Below are 23265 nucleotides of genomic sequence, written 5' to 3' on the forward strand. Positions count from 1 at the left end.
TAATTTATAGGTTATTTTTATAATATATGTTCTCTTGTTGAAAATAACAAAAGTGATCCCTGGTCTTTGAAGATACATTTGAAAAGTACAGACAAGCCAGAAAAAATTAAAAAAAAAAAATCACTGGCAACCTTTATTAACACTTTGCATCTCATTTAGATTTAGTCACATTTTCTATCCAGGAACATGTGAAACCAGGAGCTGGCAAGGGCTAAGACGTTTATTTATTCAACAGCGTTTCCTGAGCTGCCTTACATCCTTTCTGCAATAGATCAAGCTATAAAGGAATAAAAGGAAAGCATTAATTAAAAAAAAAAAGCATTCACAAAAGTTTCTTGAGCACCTACTCGTGCTAGAAGTTGTGCAGAGCACAGGGACTGAGAGGTAGGGTGCAGGGAACGTGTCTCTGCACTTTTTTTTTTTTTTTTTTGCTGCACCTGCAGCATATGGAAATTCCTGGGCCAGGGATCGGATCTGAGCCACAGCTGCGACCTATACCATAGACGTGGCAACACCGGATCCTTAACCCACTGGGATTGAACCCAGGCCTGAGCAGCGACCCGAGCCATCGCAGTGTCTCTGCGCCTGACAAGCTGTCCAAGGCCTGTCAGGCCTCCAGAGGCTGTGCCACTTCAGTATTCCCTCGGCAACCTGCAGGGCCTCTCCCCACTCCTTGCACACACCTCCAGGTCAAGAGTTGAAGGTAAAGGTTAGGCTGGTCAGAGACTGGCCACCCTGGGGGTGTCCTACTTTGGGCCTTCTGCTCCACGGGGTCTCTTCTTAGTTTCCTCCAAGGCAGTTTCACCTGTGCACATGTCTGCTCAGAAGAATGTCTCCTGTGGGAATTGAAAGGACCTGCTGGCCTGCTTGATTATTCCTCAGTGATCAGACCTTAGAATCTCTGCTACAGGGTGCCCAGGTTCTGAGAGCCTGGCACATGGGGAGCAAGATAAGGCACCTGGCTACTGGGAGGAACCGCTGCTTCCTGGGGCCAGGCCATCTCAGTGGGCTGTCTGCCGGGGGACAAGGGAGGAAAGAAGGCAGGGAGAACTGGAAACTACTACGCCTGGCATCATGCTAGGTAGCCTATTACTAATTTTCCCCCCACCCCTCTCAATTTAGCACCCAAACAGAACTTGCAGTGCACAGTGAAAAATAAAAACAGTGCTAGGCTGAAGCGGGCTTGGACCAGGTTTCAAGAGTCAATTGTGCAAGTCTCCTAACTTGTTCGATGAGATCAAGGTGGTAGCTTGAAATCGGCCACTGCAGGAGTATTTACACCATGGAGATAAGCAAACACCACAAATCAGGTCTTTTCTTTTGGAGAGCCACGTTGTTAAACATTTACCAGTGTACCACTGAACAAAGATGAAGAAAAAAGGGAACAGTGGAACCACCTGCAATGACCCCACTTCAGGATAACCACGTTGGCATGTTAATATATATCCTTCTAGACTTTGTTATCTGCTAACATTATCCTAGTTAATCCTCATAATTAACCCATGAAGTTGCCATCCCACTTTCCAGGCAAGGAAACATAGGTAAAGTAATTGGCTTGAGATCCCATGGCAGTAATTTTAAGTGGGAAGAGATTTGAGGATTCTCGCATTCCAAAGCCCACGCTCCTCCACTGGCAAAAGGCCACATCTTTCCTAAGAGCAAGATCCTGTTTCAAAAATGAAGAAACCAGTTTGAAAGGGTTGCATGGATGACTAACGGGCTGTCCCAAGACTCTGGGAGAGCTGCTGGCATTTGCACAGGCCTGGGGTCTGAAGGAGAGATTCAGACCACAGTACTCTTTGCTGTGCAACCTCAGGAAAGGTGCACAACCTTTCTGAGTGTCAGTTTCCTCATCCACAAAATGGGGCTCACAGTTCTTGCCTCATGGGATTGCTGTGATGGCTCCTAAAAGCTGCCTGGCCTTGTATGTTCTTCCTCCAGGGATTTGGGAGAGAGTATAGAGAAAGCTTTAATCAAGGTCTTCTCCCCTATTTTTCAAAACTAACTTGTTTTCCCTTCAGTGGGAGAGTCCTGGCTCCAGGCAGCATTCTTCGACTCTCCTTCATGACCACTCACAGCCAGCCTCTTGGGGAGCCCTGGGCGTCCCTGCAACCTGTAGGACTTCCTGTGTGCATGTCCAGCATCACACACATGTGTGGACAGCTGAGGGCTGACAGCCCCCAGGAGGGATCTCTCTCTAGGCTGTGGTTGGGTCCCAAGAAACATAATGGTATGTTCTGTTTCACTCATTTCTTTTTGTATTATTCTATTATGTTTCATTAGAAAAAAATGCTCACTGAGATCTGGAAATTAATTTCATGACCCTTTCATGGGTCACAAGTCAAAGTCTGAAAAATACCACTGAAGGGAATCCAGTGAGTTAGGGCTGAGCTGAGCCTGAGAGTTAACTGGGGTTTAGAGAGGTTGGTCCTCAGTGGTCACCTGGGAGTCTGAAGCCATGAATAGCATCGTTAGTGCCAATTATACGCTGGATTGCACTGTGCCAGCTCAGAGGAGCTGATCATATCTCTTCCTAGCTCTGAATTTAGTGAGGCATGTCAATGGCCTGAATCGGCCACAGTGGGAGTATTTACACCACGGGAATCGACATCCACTACCAATCAGGGCTGCTTCTCTTGGAGAGCTGGTTGTGAAAACATTTACCAGCACGCCACTGACTAGCACCCACTCTAGCATCACTCCTCCCTGGATCAATTTCCCTAGTTATAAAAATAGAGATAATTATATTTGTCATTTACCACACTGGATGCAGAAAGGCTTTTGGGAACGGAGGAGGAGATTGTTATGTTAATATAAAATTACGGTAATAGTATTGATCATTAATCCAAGAACGTATGCACTACAGAGCCAGGTAAACATGTTGATCATTTTCTGTATCACATGAGCACAAAAAGCCTACAACTTATCCAGGTCTAGAGGCGAGAAGGGGGCTGGGGGAGGGGGGATGGGGATGAGGGCATGGAGAACTAAGTTCTTTCCAGTGTCTGTCAATCTAATGCTTACTCCTTAAGGGTTATACATGGAGAGTATTCATAGCTTAGGCTCAGAGTATTAAATTAATGCTGCTCACACATGAGCATACAGGCTATTCTCAGTGCCCCTGTTTGAAGCAGTGCCCTTTACTTCTTCTTCTTTTTTTTTTTTTTTTTTTGTCTTTTTGCCTTTTCTAGGGCCGCTCCCACGGCATACGGAAGTTCCCAGGCTAGGGTCTCATCAGAGCCGGTCTACGCCAGAGCCACAGCAATGCAGGATCCGAGCCGTGTCTGTGACCTACACCACAGCTCAGGGCAACGCCGGATCCTTAACCCACTGAGCAAGGCCAGGGATCGAACCTGCAACCTAGTCGGATTCGTTAATCACTGAGCCACCATGGGAACTCCCCCTTTACTTTCCTTAACTTCTGGCAGAATTCTCATCTGTGGCAGAGTCAGTTGTCAAAGGCATTCATGTTATCAATGAAGTCTGGCCTCCTCAGCCTGCCTCGGACAGCACTTAGGTTCCTGCAGGCCCTGTCTGGCTTTCACAGCTTCACTTCCCCTGAACACCCCTCTCCAAGTGGCAGAGCCCAGCTGGGGTGGAAGAAGAGACAAACTTTAGGACACCAGAATGGTTCCTACGAAGGTAGAATAACAACACTGATTTCTGGGTGTAGTTGATGAATTGTTTCTTAGGTCAATACTGAAAAAGAAATTGGCAGAACAGAAAGAGCATCTTATAAACATCTTTCTGAAGGGAACGCTTCTTTTTTTTTCTTTTTTTTTTCCTTCTTTTTAGGGCCATACCCTTGGCATATGGAAGTTCCCAGGTTAGGGGTCAAACTGGAGCTGTAGCTGCCAGCCTATAGCACAGACATGGCAATGGCAACGTGGGATCAGAGCCTCACCTGCGACCTGCGCCACAGCTTACAGCAACGCTGGATCCTTAAACCACTGCGTGAGGCCAGGGATCGAACCCACGTCCTCATGGATACTAGTCCGGTTTGTTACCACTGGGCCACAATGGGAACTCCTTGAAGGGAACACTTCTGATAAGCAAAGTCCCGAGTGTATAAACTTTCATTGATACCCAGTATTCATTCTGTGAAAATGGCTGCAGTTAAGGGAAAGGCAGAGTGACCTGTCCAAGTCACTTATTTGTACAGAACTTATTTCTAAGATGGGAAGGCAGCTGGTTTTGTGGCTTCAGGATCACATGAGATGCTATGCACGCTTGAATTTGCCCCTGGACACCTTCTAAAGCTCAAGATTGGGGGTTCCCATCGGGGCTCAGTGGTAGCGAACCTGACTAGTGTCCACGAAGATCCAAGTTTGAATCCTGGCCTTGATGAGTGGGTTAAGGATCCAGCGTTGCCATGGGCTGTGGTGTAGGTCACAGATGAGGCTCAGATCTCACGTTGCTGTGGCTGTGTGTAGGCCAATGGCTGCAGTTCTGATTCCAACCCTAGCCTGGGAACTTCCATATGTCACGGGTGAGGCCCTAAAAAGACAATAAACTAAACTAAACTAAAAAAATAAAATAAAGCTCAAGACTGGGGGCATGATGAAACAACAACTGGTGAGAGCTCAAAAGATGAAATGCTTAAGAAAGATTGATTACAGGTTGATTCCTTCTTTTTCTTTTTCTTTTCTTTTTTGCTTTTTAGGGCTGAACCCGAGCCATATGGAGGTTCCCAGGCTAGGGGTCCAATCAGAGCTATAGCTGCTGGCCTATGCCATAGCCACTGCAACACGGGATCCGAGCCGCATCTGCGACCCACACCACAACTCACGGCACTGAGTTGCTCACCCACTAAGCAAGTCCAGGGATCGAACCTGCAACCTCATGGTTCCTAGTCGGATTCATTAACCACTGAGCCACAAGGGGAACTCCTGATTCCTTCTTACTGCAAGTGGGAATGCCAAGTAGAGCACAGGCTGCACAAAGAAGCAGCCTGGCTTTGAAGACCGTGGGACAGCTTATCAGCAATTGATGATACCTACGCTTGCTATAGAAGATTCTGCAGTGGGAAATGGCAGGCAGCAAAGCAGACAACTTTTCATTTTACTTTCTTGAAAAAAAAAAAAATCCCCAGAAAATGGCCTCAGGTTTCCCCCAAAGTCTTTCCCAGCATTGTGAAACCACTCTGGTTGCTATAGGAATTATGAAAATGTCAAGGTAGCATATGCCACTAGTATAACAACAATCTCACATAATTTTAAAATTCAGCTTCCCTTTCAAACTGACTCTAAAAAAACAATGTCATGAAAAAAGCCTGAGATTATATTTATGTAATTCCAACCCCCCGAGCCCTTTCCAGGAAGGTAGATGTGAGCCTCTGCCCATGGGGGCTGGGTTGGGGGTGGGGTCAAGGATCCAGAGACCTTGGTGGGACCTGCGGATGTGACAACCCTGTGATAATGGCTGCAAAGCGGGTCCCACCGGCTTCCTTGGAAAAGTACCCAAAAGATGAGGTTGGTTGGCTGTGGTTTTGCTTTGTAGGCTTCCACTTACATAAACCCAGACAGGGAAAGTTATCGGAAAAAACAGTAATTCTGATTCAGGGACACACATGGCTGCCTCCAAGCAGATTCAAATCCAGACGCGGAGGCCACCTCAGGAGAAGCGCCTTTCACGCTGGGAGAGCAATGCTGGATCCTTAACCCACTGAGCGAGGCCAGGGATCGAAGTCCTACAGGCCTTCCTTTCTCCCATTAATCTTCATGCGCTCATTATACAGTTTTTATTAATGTGTCTTCTCTGTTAGTGGAGTTTTCGGCTGCATTTTAATCACTTATGTCAAATGGAAAGCGTGAGGGTATAAAAAACCTTTCTCCTTTGCTCTGACAGCGTGACGTGACGTGGTGGGTTCCCCAACCCCCAAATCTCCTTAAAGTCACAGAACAAGACAATTTGGGGTCTTCAAAGCAACGACCTCAGACCTGACACCTCCCACTCCCCCAGCAGAATGCCAAGCTCCTCTCGAGGAAAATTACAAAAAAAAAAAAAAAAAAAAAATGCGGTCACTTTCCGTTTTTCAGATCTCTGAAAACCCAGGGCCTGACTGTGAGGGCTTCAAAAACAACGAAATCTGGAAACGGAAACTGAAACAGGAGGACTAGAAAAGCAAGCTGCAAGCAGCGCGGTGAGTTCTACAGCATCAATGAGGGCGGGCGTGCGCGGGCGGCAGGCACAGGGCCTTTCTTCTCGTACAAACCAAGGACTCAAAAGCCTCAGCGTCTTCTGGCTGTGGCTGGGCCACGAGGCACTCCCTTTTGCAAAGCTGGAGCAGGAGCCAGGCCTGGGCGCAGGTGGACGTGCGCTATTCTGCTGCATGATCCATCCCCACTCCCTCCTCAACCCAACCCAGCCACAAACCCCAGCCAGCCCTCATGGTCACAGGAGCCAGCCCATCCCTCCTTCCTCAGGTGAAGGGCCTTCACAGACCTGCACTCATGGTATAATTGAGACATGTGGCTGCACAGGGTCCTGGACCAGCCTCTCCCACTCCCCTCTGCAGCACAACGAAGGAAGAGGGATGGGATGGGCGGGACCTGGGGAATGAATGTAGCTCAAGGTTTAGAACAAAAACTATGAGAGGTGGGCCTTTTCAAATGCAGTGCCTGAGAGCTGGGCTCTGGAGTCAGGCAGCCTTGAGCTCAAATTCCTGACTCTGGCTTTTGGCATGATAACCCCTCTACGCTTCTATTTCCTTACCTGGATTAAATGACATGTTTACAAAGGAGCTGGCACACAGTGAGGATATCAAAAATACAGTGTATTCCTACCTATGACCCTCTGTCTCTCGAACTCACTCATCCACTCCTCTGAGAGGCCTCCTTTGATGAGCCCAGAGGGGACGCAGGGACTCCCTTTCTCTGCCCAGATGTGCCCTTGGCCATGTGACCACGGCTTCCCTAAGAATGTGACCACGGTTTACGCCTCTCAGATCAGACTGGGATCTCCTTGAAGACAAGACAAGGGTGACTCGGCGCCCTTTACACATCCTTAGTCCAATAGAGTGGTGCCTAGTGACCACTTAATAAATGTCCATGAGCTAATTATTAGGCTGAGGGTCCCAAGAAGTTGATTTACTTTCCATTTTCCTTCATTGTCTCTTGTCAAAAGGGGCAAGTTGTAAGTGACAATGCATTGCCCTAATGCCAATGCTGCTAACCGACATCACAAGGTCAATAGTTATGTCTGTTTGTTCATTCTTGGAGCTCCTTGGAAGACAAGTGTTGTGTGAGGCAAAGGAAGCATGTTCCAGCAGCCACCGTCTGGAAGATGTGTTAATTCCTGCCCCCATCTCGCCGTGAGGGTATCAAAAATACAGTGTATTTTTTCGCTGGATCCTTCCTTCTCTGACATACACGGCCATTTCCCATCCCACCCCCAGGGACAGTCCCCCCCAGCCAGTGTCTGTGGCTTAAGGGTGTTTGCCGGATGCTCCCTCTGGTCCCATTATCTGCAGGTGTCTTGTACATCAAGACAGTGGGTGATCCAGGTCCTGGAAGATCCAGGCTCCTCCCACCTCTTTCTGTATCAGCTCTGGACCAGCATAGCAGCCAGGCTCAGCCCAGGGCACACCGAGCCCTCTTGGCCCAACCTGGCAGAGGGACGGACTGTCTGGCCAGGCAGTGATGACCTTGGTAGCCAAGAGAATATTTCTGCAATGGGCTCCCCTTGCCTCTGCCTGGCTTAGGCAACAACGCCAACCTTCTGCCCCTAAAAAAATGTTCCCAGGGATGTCAACCCAGCCCTGATTCCCTCAAGCACCTGCAGGGATACCCGGGCTCTCCCTGTTCGGCATACACATCCTCATCCATCATTCCAGCCTGGCCGGCGGGTGGCTTCTGGCCTGACATCCCCACCTCTGGCCCGCAGGACAGATGAGGAACACCTAATCACTGTGACAGGTAGCTGAGTCCCGAGAAGGTAACCTGGCTCAACAATTCCTACAGCAAGGGCTGCTTGGGCTTAGAGATGAGCTATGCGGACAGGATACCCCCACCTGGCCCTCCCCACACCAGTCCTAGTGCCCTGCCCCGACCTGGCCAGGGAGAAGTTCGATGCAGAGGACAGGATGGGAGCAGCATGCTCAACAAGGGCCTGGGAGTAAAGACTGTTTAGGTCACTATGACTCAACTGGGGGGGGGACGGGAATTCTAGTCCCTTCCTGGGCTCTCCTGCCTAGAGACACTTAAAGAGTCGACAAGAGGAGGGGCCTACACTGCTTTGGAAAGGTGGCACGCCATCACAGGCTCCTGTCCCTCCCTGGCTCTCCCGCCTGGGTCGTTTACAAGCTTAAATGCTCGTGTCAATCTTTATGCCCACATCACCATCCACTTGAGGCAGTAAAGCTGAGGCATTTGTTTTCACAAAATCAGGGGGCCTCCCCGGGCATTGCTCCTCAGCGCTTCCTCAGCTGGCCTGGCTTGATTTCTCTGAAATAGGCGTTTCCTCCCCTGAGCCTCCCTGGCCCGAGAAGTTTGCAAGCTTGTCTCTGTGAGGCCAGTTTCCAGCTGATTTCGGGGGTGACTCCACCCCCTTCTGTCCCGGGGCCTCTCCAGAGTCTCCTGCCACAGTCTGTGAGTCTGAGATGTCTTCCCTCTCTCTGTCCCCACCCAAGAGGGGTGAGGTGGGGGGAGGCGCCGTGCTTCAGGCAACAGGGCAGTAGATTTGGGGATGAGCTGGTGATGACCTACATAGGCTGCTTTTCCTTACAAGACGGGTTATGGTCAAAGAGAATTTCCAGACCGAATAGAACAATGCCATGAAGGAGAACTTAAACGGGTCAGGGGAAATCAATGAAAGCATCTTCTTTGATGTTTTTTCATGTAAGACGGTCCACTTTTTTGTTGTGGCGAGCTGGACTGAGTCTGGAGGATGAACTAACTGGTCCCTTAGTTCCTTTCCAGCCCTTTGGTTACAATGTCTGATCCGGCAGGAAGTGGGTCAGGAGAAGCATGGGCGAGGAAAGGGGGAGGAAGGGGAGGATGCCACACCCATATTACAAAGGAAATCTCTGGGAGAGGCAAACAGAGCCCCAAATCTGAGTGGTTTATTTTTAAAAGGAGCTGGGGATGGTGATCCACCCATCCAACCATCCATCCATCCATCCATCTACGTACCTACCTCTCTGTTGACCTACCTACCTATAGAGATGATGCCTATACAGATGATAGCATCTGCCTCTATCATCTCTCTCTCTCTCATATCTATCCTATCTATCTATCTATCTATCTATCTATCTATCTACCATCTCTATCTTTTTCATCTGTCTATCATCTCTCTTTCCATCTTAGGAAGCATCCTAGTTTTGAGACTGAGGTGTGCACACGAATTTGATGTCTGCCATCTTGTTTCTTGAGACTCATGGGCCCAGAGGCTTTCATTCATCTTGAGGAAAACAAGACCAAGAGCCAAGGGCAGAGGGAAGGGTGGGGCTGGGGTCCCCAGCTGCCTGTGGGAGTCACACCACAGGTACTGAGGGCTTTCACAGACTAATGAATAATGACAAAAACGGCACTTCCCATTAGGCTTCTGTCGCTGCTAACTTAGAAATGGACTGGCCAGGGCCAGGCAACAACTAGCATGGGGATGCTGCACTCGCCCCAGTACAGCGATCTTTTAGGTGATGTGTCACGGACCACGCTCAAAGCGGAGTCCAAGACGTCCACGAGCAGTGTCTCACGAATTCAGGAAGTGCGACATTTTTAAAGGCACAAGAAGAGGCCTCTGTGAAACTGCAGCGGGGCAGGCCTCGGCTCTCCAATTATTGCCACAAGTGCCAGCCAGAACATGCAAGAAAGTGCCTACCCCAGGAGGTTTTGGGCATGCCAACCTCTGCTTAGCTGTTGGGGGTTCTGTCATTACTCTGCTTGCATATTCAGGGATTAAGAAGAGGTGCAGACTCAGAATTCATCAGAACATGGCAGGAAGGCGAGGTGGTCCCAGGGCCTATGGTCATGATGAGTCCCACAGCAGTGGTGGGTGGATTCCTACTCAGAGGGTCCACGGCAAGAAACACCTGGATCCTGTGGCACCTGTCAGTGGCTCTGAGTGTAAAGCCGAGTTGGCTCTGGCCGTAGCTTTTCTGTAATTGGCAAAGAGATGACAACGTTCTTTTTTACAGACCACTTGTCAAGGCCATGGAGCCCCATGTGCACCCTTCAAAGATGACATGTTTGGAGTTCCCGCTGTGGCTCAGCGATTAACAAACCTGACTAGCATCCACGAGGACGTGGGTTCGATCCCTGGCCTCGCTCAGTGGGTTGGGGATCTGGCATTGCCATATGCTGTGGTGTAGGCTACAGACTTGGTTTGGATCCCACGTTGGTGTGGCTCTGGCATAGGCCAGCAGCTGCAGCTCCGACTGGACCCCTAGCCTGGGAACCTCCATATGCTGCAGGCACAGCGCCCAACCCCCCCACCAAAAAAGACAAAGATGACATGTTCACCCAGCTCAGAGGTAAATGTGCCATTTGGCTCTGTTGAGAGATGCATCCACTCGGCATAGCCAGAGGGCAGTGGCAAGAATTGCTTAATGTTCCTGGGAGTCAGTGTCCAAAACACTAAAGCCATGGGGACAGTAAGGCTGCAGGAAGTTGGTGACAAGTCATTCCCCTGGGGCAGAGGTGCTTACAGGGGAGCTGGAGCCACTCCAGCTGGACCTGCCACTGCGCCAGTGCTCATGAGGGACAGAAAAGACCTTTGCTCTAAGAAAATGAAAAAAACCGAGCAACCGTCACATCTGGGATCCTCAAACCAGTCACTCACACTTCGCATCCACTGGGATGGGCTAGTGTCTAAAGCTGGTGGCCTTCAGAGCACAGAAGCCCAGAAATAAAAAAATCCCCCACAGAGAGGATTACAGAAAACTATTTTAATGTAATAGAAAATCGGATCGATCAGCTGGAGGAGAAAAATCATAATGTCTTCAATCACAAATCAAGCATGAAGCTAGTTCTGCACCTGAGGAGAAAAGGTACAGACTTTCTGCGAGGTTCCTCTGGGATCCAGCCCCACCTCGGAGTCCCAGGTTCAGCTTCCACCAGGTCCTCCATCACCAGCCTCTCCTTTCCCCCTCCCTCCACACTCACAGAAGTCCTACTTGTCCTTCTAGGCTAGCTTTAGTGCAGCCTCCTCCAGGGAGCCTTCTCTGGTTCCCTCAGAGACAATAACGCTTTCTTTGTACTTTCATAGTCCTTTGCATTTATGGCTGCACAGAGGCCAGCACACCTGCTTACAGATGGATACACCTACCTTCCACCATTTGCACACTCATGTTTTACATACTGACTCAAGCATTTAACAGTTAAGACTGTAAGCAGCCCGCTCAAATGCTAAAGAGTGCCGGTGCCTCAACTGCCTTACTTTAGACAAGGAACCACCCAAGAGACAGCTGGAGCAGCTGTGGGGCAGTGGGAAGAGCAGCTAATTCCCACTCTGCCTCCAGCTCGCTGTGCAACACCGAGCAAGCCACAGAGGGCCTCTCTGGGTTTGTTTTTCCTTTTCTGGAAAACGGTGGTCATTTCTTCCCCACCAGGTTCCTCGAGGGTTCAGTGAGGTCACTTATGCCAGGGCCAGCATCTTACAGGCACTCAAACGCCCATGAAATGGAACTGAACTTTAGCCGGAACTGGCGAAGCCAAAAGCCAAAGACTTACAGAGGAACGTTATTTTACAGACAGCTCAGTGCCTTGCTGAAAAGGTAGGTTCTGGACTCAGCCTGCCTGGATTTTCATCCTGGCACCCCCTCCTTGGAAAATTCCTCCGGGGCCTCCGTTTCCTCATCCACTTAACGGGGATGGTACTAACGGGACAGCTGTCAGTCTGAGATGAAGGCAACACACATTAGACGTCTGGTGCCTGGAAAGCACTCAATAAATGTTAGCTATTGCTATGATCTGGAATCTAATTTTGCACAGTGGGACTTTAAGAAAACAATCCTGTTACACTGGAGCAAAACATTGAGTGCTGAGAATGAAATCATTATGTTAAAAGCCACCAGACCTTGAACTTTCAGTCACTGAAGCCACAGGGTGAGTCAACAGCAGATGAGGAATTCTCAAAGTGTGAATATTACCTGCAAATTGGACTGAATGTCAATGCCTGGACCCTATCCCTGACCTGTGGAGTGAGGTTCTCCAGAGATGGAGCCGGGAGGATGCACTTTTCACAAGCTCTTCAAGGGATGTGATAAACCCAAACAGTTCGTCCAGTCACTGTCCCATCAGGGAAACTGCTAACATGGGAGACACTCAACATCCAAGGTTAGCTGGGTGGTCTGGAACCTCTTGCTGGCCAGGAGGGAGGAGTTTTCTGTACACATAGGGGTGCCACGGTGGGTACCCTGGCATGTGGTCCCGTGTCCCCTTTTAGGTACCCCCACTTGTAAACTCTCTGGATCTTTGAGTCAGAAACAGAGTGCAGTGATGAGCTGGAGCCAACTGTGTGCCTTTCTTCCCGACTCCACATTTGGTGACTTCACTTCAGTCATCTAAAATTCACCAGAATGGGAGTATTGACAGCCCAGCGAAGCCTATAAACCAAGGTTCCTAAATTAGCTCAGAGAGCCAGTACACCAGCACCACTGGTCCTCATCCATAACAAAGTTCCATGCTAGAACCTAACCTCTATGCAGTGGGGTCCAGGGTACTACGGCTAGGTCCCTGGATGGTTTGGGACCAGTTAAAGCCGGGTTTCTGAAAACCCACCTAAGCAACAATGCTAATGGAGTTTTGATGTCTTAGCCCTCGTGGTTCGGCTCAGAAGAAAACCTTTGTGCTCTGGGGTCATTTTTTTTTTTTTTTTGGTGGTCTTTTTAGGGCCGCACCTGCAGCATATGGAGGTTCCCAGGCTAGGGGTCGAATTGGAGCTGTAGCCACCAGCCTACACCACAGCCACAGCAACACCAGAGCCAGATCTGAGCCGCGTCTGCAACCTACACCACAGCTCATGGCAACGCCGGATCCTCAACCCACTGAGTGAGGCCAGGGATCGAACCCGCAACCTCATGGTTCCTAGTTGGATTCGTTCACCACTGCGCCACGATGGGAGCTCCTATGGTCATATCTTAAACCCTAGCACTAGCCCTGCCATCTGGCAGATCATAATCTTGGTACCCAAGTGGAGGACAGTCAGGGGGTGGATGCTTCAGGGCTAACACCTCATGACCACTCAAAAAACAGCCCCGTCCACCTGAGGGCTGCCCAGGGGCCTTTATACCTGCAGGACACCAATCTACAGAGCCCAGGCGGTGCTGAGGATCTACGATAAATCTCACATCTCTGAGACGAGATGGGGGTTCAGAAGAGGCCTCGCTAAGCTTCAGCCCTGATCCCCAGCCTCCTATTCAGATGCCCCCAACTGCCTTTCAAAAGGTCACCTATTCAGACAGAGCCGGAAGCCCTGCCGTTGGCCCCATTTCAGCAGATACAGCTGTGGGAAATACACATTTTTTTCCCTCTGAATTCCTCCAGTCAGCAGTCAGGTGAGTCAGGGAGAACTCAATCCAATTTCTCAGGAAATCCTACTATGCTCTGGAAGGACACGGTTTGAAAAATCTATTTTTGTGCTTTTATTTACTTAAGGTCTGTATGCCTGGGGAAGCTTTTTCGTAGTGCCATCAAACTGCTGCTCACTCACCGGAAAAAAAAAAAAAAAAAAAAAAAAAAAAAAATCCCATCTTCCTGGAACACGACCGGCTCCGGCATGGCCACACGGCCTTGTCTTCCAGCCCCTGCAGGCCTGCAGCTGCCTGCCCAGGACAAGTGCCATCTGCAGCCCCGGGGAGCGTGGTATTAGGAAGAGGTTTCCCCAAAGGGCTCCCTCCACACCCTGCACAGCCTGCCCCTTCCAGGGCTGCCCAGAGCTCACGTATTTCTGGTTTCCTGCTTTAAATGCTCCTTTCGAGCCAGAAGCACAGCCTGTCTCCCGTGGGCCTTGCTCAGGCATTCCAGAGGCTTCCCGGAATAAACTGCTGGGAGCAGGGCCGGGGCTCTTCGGACAATCTCATCTTTCCAGAAGGGCCAAATGCTCAGATCAGAAGACGAATGTGCTCAGTGTCACACTCAGGGCTTGATAAGCATAGACCGCATCCCAACTCTACCTCTGTGTCACATCTACCCAGTCACCGTCCAGCCAACTTCAACGTGGACTTTTAACTGGACCCCCGTGCAGGTCACACACCACACTCTCCAACTGCTCGCAGTGGTGGGTCGTGGAGGTGTCTCAGACATTGTCCTAGGCGGCTGGGGAGAGTGGTGCCAGTGGGGTGAAGGCATGTGTGCATTCAAACTGCAGGCCTTTTCAAGAACTAAGAGACCCTCTTCTCTGCTCTGGGCTGCTGGGGGTCCCCGAGTCGGTGCCTGAATGCTGGCCATCACCCCCATGACCCGGACCCCATTCCACTGTTGTGAGAAGACGGTGGGGCATAAGCAGTCTTTGGGGCTCAGGCATTTGTCACTACCTCATCCAAGCACGAGACCCCTCTGGGTCCCCAGATTGCCCCTGCTCTTGTCTTCCCTCAGTGAAACAACATGGTGGGACCAGGTTTTGAGTCTGTGCCTCACTGAGAGGCAGAATCTCACAGCTTTTTTTTTTTTTTTTTTTTTGTCTTTTGTCTTTTTGTTGTTGTTGTTGCTATTTCTTGGGCCGCTCCTGCGGCATATGGAGGTTTCCAGGCTAGGGGTCGAATCGGAGCTGTAGCCACTGGCCTACGCCAGAGCCACAGCAATGCGGGATCCGAGCCGCGTCTGCAACCTACACCACAGCTCACGGTAACGCCGGATCGTTAACCCACTGAGCAAGGGCAGGGACCGAACCCGCAACCTCATGGTTCCTAGTCGGATTCGTTAACCACTGCGCCACGACGGGAACTCCACAGCTTTTTTTTTTTTTTTTTTTGGTCTTTTTGACATTTCTTGAGCCGCACCCGTGGTGTATGGAGGTTCTCAGGCTAGGGGTCGAATCGGGGCTGTAGCCACCGGCCTACGCCACAGCCACAGCAACGCGGGATCCGAGCCACATCTGCAACCAACACCACAGCTCACGGCAGCACTGGATCCTTGACCCACTGCGCAAGGCCAGGGATCGAACCCGCAACCTCATGGTTCCTAGTTGGATTCATTAACCACTGCGCCACGACAGGAACTCCAGAATCTCACAGCTTTTAAGGTACAGATTCCTGGCTTGTAGCCAGACTAACTGAATTAGAAATCCCAGGAGCCCGGGAATCAGCATTTAGGAACAAAGCTTTGCAGGTGATGTGGATGTCGCTGTTCAAGCCAGGGCTGGGCTAGACTCCCCCAAGGCTCACCGCCCATCAAAACAGCCTATTATTTTATATACTTTCTCCCAGTTATGAGCCAGGAGGAAGAAGGGTAGGAATCGTCTGCCGACATGCTTCTCCAGAAAAGAAGGGACCTGAATGTGGTCTTCCTCTGGCCCAACTGAGCAGTCACCAGCCAACCACAGAAGGCAGCTCAGAAAAGGGCCAACACAGGTCACCCTTGTTAGGGTTCAGCTCCACCCCCCAATGTTGAAGGCTTTTGGATAAGAGGAAGATGAAGGGGGCAGCCCTCAACCAGGGTGCTGGGGTGCAGCCAAGCCTCTGGGGCTGGACAGGTGTGGCCAGGCCTCCTTTCTGTCCTGGCTGCCTTCCCTCACTGATGCACCAGCAAAAGCCCTTTAAGACAAGCAACAGCCATGCTGAGACCAACTCAAACCAGGAAAAAGCAACCCTCCCTACGCCTCGGCTGTCTTAGCTCTAGAAAAGCCTGATGAAACGGGACCCCTGTGCCTGGCAGTCCCAGGGGCTTGCATGTGTAAGGAGCCAGCGCCACCCATCCGGCATCAACATAAGACTCAGAACGGCATTAGATCCAGAGAAGAGGGGCACTTTTGCTGGAGATGAATGCAAAGGCCCCCACTCTCTCCTCCCATCCCAAAGGACATCAGCCTCCCATTCCAAGTAACAAGTAAGGGGCAGCCCGATGAAACCACCCGTACGCCAGCCTCGTGTTTCTAGAAACACCTGTGCCACGTGTGAGGCGCCGGCCTGGGAGGGTCTGGTCTATGCTAGAGTCTTAAGGGGAAGACTTACTGCTAAAATATGATTGAATACAACTTCCATCACAGCAGCCAACATTCACTGTTATTAATTTATTCCCTGCTGGGCCCTGTGCTAAGTGCTTTATACACGGATTGTTTCATTGAATTCTCATGGTAGCCCTGCAGGGGCGGTAGCCGCTCCATGGTTGAGGGGAGGAGACAGAAGCTCCAAGAGGGTAAGCTATTTACTGCCAGGCTCTCAGCCTGGAAATGGTGGAGCTGAAATACGAATCCTGGTCGGCTCGCTCTTCACTTCCAGCCATTCTGCCTTTCCAGAGAGGATGGTGGCCTGGAGGAAAGGAGACCGACGGGGAAGTGACAGGAACATGTCGGTTATAAGCAAGGATGTGTGGAGGAGCATTTAGCAAATGTCCGGGGAGTGATTTAGTAGCGAAGTACTGTCCACGCGAGGGTGCAGCTAAGGACAGTGATACTCTTATGACAATGAACGAGCCAGACGGGAGAACGGACTGGTGTAATAAAGGGCTAAGCTGTGCCAGACAGTTAGAGAACAGGACAGCATGAAGTGATGACAGACCCCAGCTGAACAGGCAGAAAGAGCAAAGGGAGCTGTGAACCTGGGCTGAGGCAGCGAGGGCTTGCTTTCGAAGGGTAGTTTTATGTGGGCAGGAGAGAAGATCTTGGCAGGGGCCCCTGTGCTGTGCGGGCAGAAAGGGGCCACCCACCTGCATCTCCTGGCTTGGTAATCCTGTGTGTACACCGGCAGCTGATGGCATGGGTGCCATCTGGGCATCTGAGGTGATTTAGTGCAGAAAAGAGGTTGCTGGGTACACCCGCTACCCTCATCAACTCACATACCCATTCATTCATGCATTCATTCAAGGCTATTGATTGCCCTTACTCTATGCCAGGCACTGGGTTTCAGAGAAATGAATGAAGAGCTCCCAGTCATTAAGGGAGGCTGGTGCACGATTCACTATGACACACGATGAACAGGGCGTGTACAGAGTATAAAGGAGGGTGAGCCAGGCTGTGGCAGAAGGTGGGAGGCTTCCCAGGATGACCCAGTGGGGTGGGTCCTGAGAGATGAGCAGGAGCACCCCAGGTAGAGGGAAGACTGAGGAGTGAGACGACATGGCCCGTGCAGGGTATCCCAGGTAGGTGAGTGGAGCCAAGAGAGGATGCTGGGAAGAAGGGCCACAGAGGTTGGGGGAGGGGCAGGTGTTACCCTGTGTGTGTGTGTGTTTTGGTGGTGACGCTGAGCTTGCTGGGACAAGCCTGGAGGTGAGGAGGCTGCTGCACTGGTCTTGTGGGGAGGGTGCTGGTGTCTGACCTGGGGGCAGTGGCTGCGCAGATAGGGAGGATGAAGGAGCTGGGAGACAGTTGGCAGTGACCTGCTTTCCACAGTGGGAAATGACATACAGCTTTCTGGCTTGGGTTACTGGGAAGAGGGGGAGGTGGATGGGATACAGCAGAAGGGCGTGCATGGTGCTGTGGACTGAATGATGTCCCCCCACTTCCACACGATGGCATGCAGAGATAGGCCTTTGGGAGATAATTAGGTTGAGATGAGGTCATGAGGATGGGGCCCCCATGGTGAGATTAGTGCCCTTACAAGAAAAGGAAGAGACAGCAGGGCTCTGATTTTAAACAACAAATATCTGAACAAGGCTTAGCTCTGTAAGAGGCCAGGAGGGCCTTCTTTGCCCTTCCAGGGTCTTTGCCTGGCCTCCTGCAGTCTACCCCTCAGCCATGCCTCTGTGCATGGGAGATCCGTACCCCACCTCCAGCCTGCCACCATGAGCGCACCCCTGGGCTGCCCACAGTGAGAGCAGTGAGCACCAGATGCCAACCGTGTGCCAGACACCACACTGCTTCACAGAGGCGGCTTGCTCAGGCCCAGTTGACAGGTGAAGGAACTGTTCCTTGGAGAAGGGAACCTACCAACCTGCAGTCACACTGCCAGTAAATGGGTCAAATGCCACTATACATACTGCCTAAAAAGGACCTGTTTCATTCACGTCTTCCTTGAAAGAGCTGCCCACACCTACCCTGCACACCCCGACACAGGTGCGGAATCAGGCAGGTCTCTGGGGCGGATCCTTGGAGAAATGACCCCCGATGTGTAAACTCTTCTGTCTCTGAATACTCCCTGCCCCTGAGCAGTCCCTTCCCAGGCTGCTCCTGGGCTCAGTCATGCAACTTGACTGGGCCAATGAGACAACAGCAAACGTGACAAAGACAGATGTCAAGTACTTGTACCCTAGGGTTTGTCTGCCCTCTCTTGCTAGTCTTTGGAACCCTGACAGCTCATGTGAAAAAGGCTAGGCTGGCCTCCAGTGGAATGGGCTGAGTCTTTCTGGTCCAGGCTGCTCCAGATCAACCAGTCTCCCAACCACCAGACAGGTGAGTGAAGCCATCCTAGACCACCCAGCCCGGGCTGACCTGCTCACACCAGAAAACCATCCTGACCACCCACAGACTCATGAGAAATGATGACTGTTGTCTCACGCTCTCAAGTTGCGGGGTGCTTTGTTCCGCAGTAAAAGCTGACTGATACAAGTCCTGAAAGAAGGCCTACAGCAGCTTCTCCTTCTAGCTCAGAAGCAGTGGAGGCAAATTCAGGGATCTCTACAGGCTCCTTCAGCAATGAAGAACCACCCAGGAACACACCACCACCCTTGGCCCGGAGGGTTCTGGTGCTCCCAGAGGGAGCAGGAGAAGGGACAGTCTTCTGACTGAGTACCTTTTCTCTGGGTCTCATGGTGGGCATGCCCCCCACCAGCAGGCAGGTGCCAGGTTATCTGGGGACAAGGTGACACCGTAGCATGCTCCTGCCATATTGTCCTCAGCCTAGTGTTTTTGCACTGACAAAAGGAGATCTTCTCTTTAGTGAGAGCACCTGCAAAGGCTTTGAGACAGCGTTTCATCAAAGGGTGAAATGCTGGAGGAGCTCTTTCAGGAGACTGCAAAACCCAGCCATCTCCAGCCCCGCTTAGCAAAGAGCTTGCTGTTTCTGTTTCCAGAGAGGCATAAAAATGAATGAAGAGCTACCCTGATCAGTGGCACTTTGATAAGGTGACAAAATCCCTCCTTTCTCCAGTCCGAACCCACTCTCGGGAAGGAACTGTTACGGGAAGGAAGCATCGGCTAATTAGAAGCATCTCTGGGACATGAGAAAAATCAGCACCCAAACTGCCTGAGCAGGGAGAATTCCTTGTTAAGAAGAGAGAAAACAACAACAAAAATGCTAGGATGTCACTTTCCCCAAGCATATTTATAAAGCGACGAGGAGGCGAGAATTAATTAGGACAGGAGCGTCTACTCAAGTGACACGGAAGACACAAGACACAATTATTTTCGTTGCTTTTATAAACCAAGTGCCCCTCCCAGGTGGGGACAGAGGCTGGAGACCGCCCACCATTGTGAAAAATGACTTTGAGCCTCTGCTCGTTCTAATGAAGCTTGAAACAAAGACGGTTCTTTTGTCTACACCCCGTTTGTGAAGCCCTAGCCACCCATCAATAACACCACTGTCTGGATTATTTATTTCTCATTGCCCAACCTATGGGGCATAGAAGAATTTTTACGGAGCCAAAACGTGAGGCGTTTCCTCCGAAGGGGCTGTGGACGTGCCTCTCCAACACTGCAGAGCAGGGCCCGTTCACCTGCTGGGCTTTGGGATGGGATGGATGGGACGGATGCCTGATGTGGGCAGGACAAAGAGCTCAGAGAGTCATGGGCTCGATTTCGGTCACCCCCTGCCAGGAACAAGCTGTGAGGCCTTGGGCAAGTCCCTCAACTTGAGAAAATGCAATAAAACGAAGGGATGGGTTTAGCGACTAATGAATTCTTTCTCTTTTACTGTGGCCACATTCATAAATAGATTCCACGAGCTCTACCTTCTTACATGTTAAGTATACAGTACCATTAACTATAAGCACCATCTTTTTTTTTTTTTTTTTTCTTTTTTCTTTTTTGGCCACACCTGCTGCATATGGAAGTTCCTGGGCTAGGGATCCAGTCCAAGACAGAGCTGCGACCTACGCCACAGCTACAGTGATGCCGGATTCTTAACCCACTGCACCACAGCGGGAACTCCAGTTTTATAAGCACAATCTTGTACAGGTGATCTCAAACTTTTTTTTTATCTTGCGTGACTGAAACTCTATACAATCGGAGGGCAAGGCAACTCCCTATTTCCTCTCCCCCCCAGGCCCTGGCAGCCACCGCACTATTCTCTGTTTTTAAGAGTGTGACTACTTTAGACTCCTCCCGTCAGTGGAATCAGGCCATGTTTGTCCTTCTGTGGTTTATTTCACTTAGCATAATGTCCTCAAGGTTCAAACATACGATATTCTTAAAATAACATGGACATGGTCCTCACTGCCTGCTGGCAGGTAGTTACAGCATTTGTTCATGTAACCTCACAACAGTCCTGTGAGGCAGAGCATCATTAATATCTCTTTTTGGAGTGTGTGAGGGGGAGTGGGGCGGGGGGGAAGCAAGGTGCTCAAGCTCACCTGGTGTGAACATATGACACATGATGCTGTCTCTATACACTTTATTGCTTCTGTGTTAGGCAACAAGCTTACAGAGATACTGAAGTCACTGAGAATGATGGCAAAAGATGGGACAAGAGGAGGAAGTGAGATGCAGTGTGGGAGGGATTCACCCTTGTGTAGGGGAGGCAAGGAGAGGCCTTGGAGCTGGGGTGGGGATGGGGAACATGGCATCAAGTCTGGCTCCACCCCCTGCTCCAGGCACTCAGCAAACAAAAATGAACAATAAGAAAAAGATCCCTGCCTCATGGAGATGATGTCCTAGCGGGGTGGTGGTGGTGGGGGGTGGATGACAAAGAATAAACAAGAAATACTTCCAATAAAATATAGATATAGGAGGGGGAGAGTATGATGAGCAAGCGCCTGAACAAACAGGGGATAAGGAACGCTGGTGGGAAGGCTAGTTGGACTTTTAAAAGGCGTGTTGCTGAGAAGGCAATAAAAATCTGCCCAAAGACTGCAAGAAAGTGAGAGAGTCAGTCATGACACAGGAGGCTGTCTAGAGGCCCTGGCTCCAGGCAGCGGGAGGAGCTGGTGCAAACGTCCTGAGGTTGGGGGAACTGAGGGTGTATGAGGAAGAGCAGGAAGGCCAGTGTGGTTGGAGAGGAGCAAACAAGGGTCAGACTAGAAGGTGATGAAGCCAGGAATGGCCTGGGGGGCTGGATTGAGGGGGCGCAGCATGGGGATGGCGGTGGTGACTGTGGGTGACATGGGACCACCACAGGGTTCTGAGGAGGAGTGACATGGTCTGCTGTTCAGCTTTTGCTGTCATCTGGGTGATGGTGGCTGCGATCAGGGCAGCAGAAGGGGAGATGGGAGAAGTAGCTGGTTGGCTCCGGACTGAACTCTAAGGTACAGGCAGCACCTGGTGGACTGTCCTCGTGGACTGGATGTGGGGTGAGAGAAAAAGATGAATCAGGGGGAATTCCCATTGTGGCGCATTGGAAACTAATCCAACTGATATCCATGAGGATGCAGGTTCAATCCCTGGCCTCGCTCAGTGGGTTGGGGATCGGGTGTTGGTTTGAGCCATGGTTGAGGTTGCAGATGCAACTCAAATCCGGCTTTGCTGTGCCTGTGGTGTAGGCTGGCAGTTGTAGCTCCGATTCGATCCCCAGCCTGGGAACTTCCATATGCTGCAGGTGCAGCCCTAAAAACCAAAAAATAAAAAAAAAAAATAAAAAAATAAAGGTGCCCAGAGCAACTAGGAGGAAGTAGGTATTACTTGAGATGGGAAGGCTGTCAATGTACCAAGTCAGGGGGTGTTATGGGCAGAACTGCATCCTCCAAAAGATATGTTGAAATCCTAACCCCAGTACAGGTGACTGTGACCTTATTTGGAAATAAGGTCTTTGCAGAAGCAATCAAGGTAAGAGGAAGGCATTGGGCTGGACCCTAGTGCAATAGGACTGGTGTCTTTATAAGAGGAGAAGAGACACAGACATGCACAGAGGGACGAGGATATGAAGACACAGGGAGAACACCACGTGACAAAGGAGCCAGAGACTGGAGCCGTGTGCCTCCAAGCCAAAGAAAGCCATGAGTTGCCAGCGAAGCCAGAAGCTAAGAGCCAGGCCTGAGACAGCTTCTCCCCTAGAGCCTTCAAGAGAGCCTGGGCTTGCCAGCACTCGGTGTCAGACTTCCACATGGAACTGTGAGAGAATACATTCATGCTGTTGTAAGCCACCCACTTGGTCATGGTAGTCCTAGAAAATTAATATAGAGGGGAAGGCCAGGAATTGTTTGTCTTCTTTTCTTTTCTTTTGTTTTCTTTGGCCGCAGCTTGATATGTGATCTCAGTTTGCAGACCAGGCATTGATCCTGAGCCGTGCCAAATCCTAACCACTGGACCACCAGGAAACTCCCTAGGAATTGTTTTCAATATGTTAAACGTGGAGGTGCCAAGCAGACACTGGGATATATCGTCTTGAGTTCAGGAGAGAAACCCAAGCTGTTGACAGAAATTTGGGAGCTGTCTGCAGATGGAACTCAAAGTCATGTGGCTGGGTGAGTTCAGTAAGGGAGAAAAAACAGACAGAGACGAGAAGATGGCCAAGGACTGAGCCTGGGGTGATCCAAGCTTGAGGAGATGGGGAGAAGTGGGAGCTGGCAGTGAAATCTGCAATGGTGTAGCCAGTGAGGTGGGGAGAAAGCCAAGGGACCCCAGGAGGCTGCCTTCCTTGAGTGGCTGCCACCCCTGCTGGTGGGCCAAGGCCTCCCTGGTGAAGGACGGAAGCCCCTCTTCCCTCCCCACATCCTGAGCTCGGGGTGGACCACCAAAACCATCACTCTCAACCACCCCCACCCCTTGTCTTTGGCTGTATCACCTCCTCTGCCCGCTGTCCTTCTCACCCCCTTGTTTGTCAGATCTCAGCCTAAGACATCCCTGCCCCTGCTACTGTGTGAACGCCCTGGACCTCCCCAATCCTCCCTGCTCCTGTCCCCAGGCCCGTGGCAAGTCGAGTTCCTTACCAATTCTAGGGCTCGTCTCATATTATGGGGTTTGTGCAATGTCTGTCTTTGCATATGCAGCCCCCTCCTTGGCATAGCTCCTGGCCTGGAGCAGAGAGTCAATAAACATTTGCTGAAATTAGTGACTAAATAAACAGATGATTGAACTGTTCTG

The 23265-nt window shown here is 50.7% G+C and overlaps 1 protein-coding gene and 1 long non-coding RNA gene across 25 annotated transcripts in view; both read right to left on the bottom strand.

The window, feature by feature from the left end:
- The window catches only part of ATXN7L1 (ataxin 7 like 1), a 462010-nt gene that overhangs the window by 182444 nt on the left and 256301 nt on the right, over positions 1–23265 (bottom strand). The gene's annotated exons all lie outside the window — the stretch shown is intronic.
- On the bottom strand, positions 4632–13684 carry LOC146400080 (uncharacterized). The gene is made up of 2 exons (XR_014816098.1): positions 12891–13684; positions 4632–10383 (listed from the first exon to the last, which is right to left on the bottom strand). It is a non-coding gene; the product is annotated as an uncharacterized LOC146400080 (long non-coding RNA).

This window comes from Sus scrofa, chromosome 9 (assembly GCF_054392235.1).
Source record: "Sus scrofa isolate SSC_HxYL_T2T_F1_AM1 chromosome 9, Sscrofa_HxYL_maternal_Yorkshire_Landrace_v2.0, whole genome shotgun sequence".
In the NCBI taxonomy this organism is placed as follows: Eukaryota; Metazoa; Chordata; class Mammalia; order Artiodactyla; family Suidae; genus Sus; species Sus scrofa.